Source organism: Garra rufa, chromosome 21, assembly GCF_049309525.1.
Source record: "Garra rufa chromosome 21, GarRuf1.0, whole genome shotgun sequence".
Classification (NCBI taxonomy): Eukaryota; Metazoa; Chordata; class Actinopteri; order Cypriniformes; family Cyprinidae; genus Garra; species Garra rufa.
Window position 1 is genome coordinate 3,446,763 of NC_133381.1, and position 3,181 is coordinate 3,449,943.

Genomic DNA, 3,181 nt, shown 5'->3' on the forward strand with positions numbered 1-3,181 from the left:
GAAGAGCTGATGGACTCGAGTCTGTCTGTCCTGAATCTGGATGCGGGCGAATCTCTCCCCGACCACAGCACCAGCGCTGATATGGTGAGTGTGCTGCATTAAAGCCTCATCTGACTTGCAGATTTGAAGTGTCCCACCTCACAGGATTTAGCGGCCCACTGAAACTCCATTATCCAGCTGAAGTGCTTCAGAAATACCCTAGAAAGCAGCACTATATATGTAACCAGGCCACTTACTCGTCTTATGAAGTAAAGAGCACACTTACATCAGTTTTAAAGTGTTTAAATGCAACACTGCAGTCCACTTCTAGCCTTTTTTGCATTGATCTAGAGCTGCACGATTTGAGGGAAAAATCTAATTGCGGATTTTTTGATAACATTGCAACTAAAATACATTTAAAAGAAACTTCCAGATTGCTGTGCTTATTTGTAAGGCTGCAATTGTAAAGTTAAAAATTAATGATAATAATAATGATTATAATTACTAATGATAATATATATAAAAAACTGTTAAAAAGAATTTAAGAATTTTTTTTATTTTACTTCTGAAATTACAATAATATTAATGACAGACCTATATAAACGATTGTGTGTTTGCATGCATTATTATTATTACTACAAAATAAAAATAGATATAAATACTAAATCATTAAATGAAAAATAAGAAATAGTACTATTGTTTCACTAAAAAATAAAAAGTATTTAAGAAATTAAGAATACAATCATTTTAAGTGTGCTATATAAGTATAGTCAGCTAATAATAATAAAATTATATATATATATATAGAGAGAGAGAGAGAGCTATAAAATAATAATTATTGTTTATTATTATTATTATTACCAAATAATACAATAGTACTATTTCTTATGTAATTATTAATTTGTATTATTATATATATAAATACAAATTAATAATTAAATAAGAAATATTACTATTGTATTATTTCAGTATAAAATAAAAAGAATTAAAGAAATTTAGTATATATATATATATATATATACAAATAAATAAATAAGAAATAGTACTGTTTTATGTGTGCTATATAAGTATAGTCTGCTAATAATAATAATAATAATATTATTATATAATTTAATATCTGAAAAAATGACTATATTTATATATATATATATATATATATATATATATATATATATAATAACAAATCACTAAATCATGATTTAGAGAATCTAACAATATAATAAATATATAATAAAATAATAAAAAATAAAATAAAAAATAATACTGCTAATAATAATATAGTCTGCAACTAATAATAATGATATATCATTATTTAATATAAAAAAATTACTATTGTAATATTTCACTGTTAGAGTAAAATATTTAAAAATAAACTAAGTTATATAGTATTTAAATTTAAAATAAAAATACAATATTACTATGTATGACATAGTATGTATAACACAATATAAAAAAGTAGATTTCATATATATATTTATGTCATGAAACTATTTTCTCTTTTTTTCCAGGCCCGAGAGAATGGGAAAGTGGTTTAGATGGGAAATGATGTCACTCACATCCGGAGCGAAACATCGTGCACTAAAACCAAAACAAACAGAAGAACGAAAATATCATTTGCTTATGTTTCTGACTGAGTCATGCGACTCTATAAGCTTCTGTATATGGAGTTTTTTAAGAGCGTTTAAGCGTTGTGTCGTTTTATTGGACGCTGAACATTGAAAACACTGGTTGTGTTTGTTCTGCTTAGTTTGTCTTCTCGTAGGTTTAAAGATTGTTAATGCTTCAACGCACAGTTAACCTTTACCTGAGCCACCAAACCCAAAGGTTTCCGATGGTTTTTGAGGGATCTTTGTTGGTTTGGTGAGTTTTCAGTCTAAAAGCACTACAAACGACTTGAATGTGTAACTTCATGAAGTTTAGTGGAACAAACCCATAGACACATGTGCATGTAGACTTAACCAGCACACTAACTGACTAACCTAGTCTAGTATTCTTCATCTTAACTCGTATATGTCTGACAGAAGCCTCTGGGTTGCCATATCTTATTGTTCATAAGCACAGATGTCATGGGGTTTTGCTCAGATAGTTCATAAGGATCGTTCAAGTATGTTAATTAGCACTTTATTTTGTATGAATGAACTGAAAAGTTTAAAACCATTTATTTGGTTTGGCTTTTCGATTCAAAATGAAGGACTATTAAGGTCTAAATTATTTTGTTTTACAAAAGACTGCAGAATGTAGAAGTGAAGCAGGTTTCCTTTAACCTGCTAGTTTAGCACTCTTAATTGTTTGATTGTAAATGGTAATAAATTATCATTGCACTGATGTTCATCTTCACCACGTTTCTGTATTTCTGAGTCCAGATGAGTTGGACGATGTTACGGTTTGAAGAACACACTTAAGGGTTTGATTTTTTTTAAGTGACGAAGGGTTGGTTTTTATATTGTCACTTTAATTTTTTGTGTTCATTTGGTTTTGAAATGAATGTTAAATCTAAGTAATAAGCATTAAAAACTTTTACCAACCTTGTACTGTGATGCTCGCACTGATTTCACTGCACAAACTATTAAAATGAACTAAAATTATACCTGCAATGGCTTTTATTCATGCATTTATACCTACAACTACCAGTAAAAGTTAAGTGCATATTAAAGGTATCAAAAAAGGTTTATGTAAAATTAATGTATATTTGGCAACCCGACAAAATAGTAACTTGCTGATTTTAGGTTTGAAAATGTTGAAAATGCATAAAAAAATATTTTCAAAAGTAATGAAATGAATGTATATTTGGTAAACCTCCCAAATAAAAGCTTGCTGATTTTAGGTTTGAAAATGTTGAAAATTCTTTAAAAAAAAAAAAAAAAGGTAATGAAATTAATATATAATTGGCAACCCGGCCAAAATAGTAACTTGCTGCTTTTAGGTTTGAAAATGTTGAAAATGCATTTAAAAAAAATATATTTTAAAAAGTAATGAAATGAACGTTTATTCGACAACCTTCCAAAATAAAAGCTTGATGATTTTAGGTTTAAAAATTTTGAAAATGCATAAATATTTTAAAAAAGTAATGAAATGAATGTATTTTGGCAACCTTCCGAAATACAATTTTAGATTTGAAAATATTGAAAATTCATACAAAAAGAAGTAAAAAATAAAACCAAAAAGTAATGAAATTAATGTATATTTGGCAGCCTACCAAAAA

At 27.4% G+C, this 3,181-nt stretch overlaps 1 long non-coding RNA gene across 1 annotated transcript; it reads left to right on the forward strand.

Moving 5' to 3' along the window:
- Positions 1-2,564, forward strand: LOC141296347 (uncharacterized). The gene is made up of 2 exons (XR_012341234.1): positions 1-84; positions 1,488-2,564. It is a non-coding gene; the product is annotated as an uncharacterized lncRNA (long non-coding RNA).
- Positions 2,565-3,181: the final 617 nt, after the last annotated feature.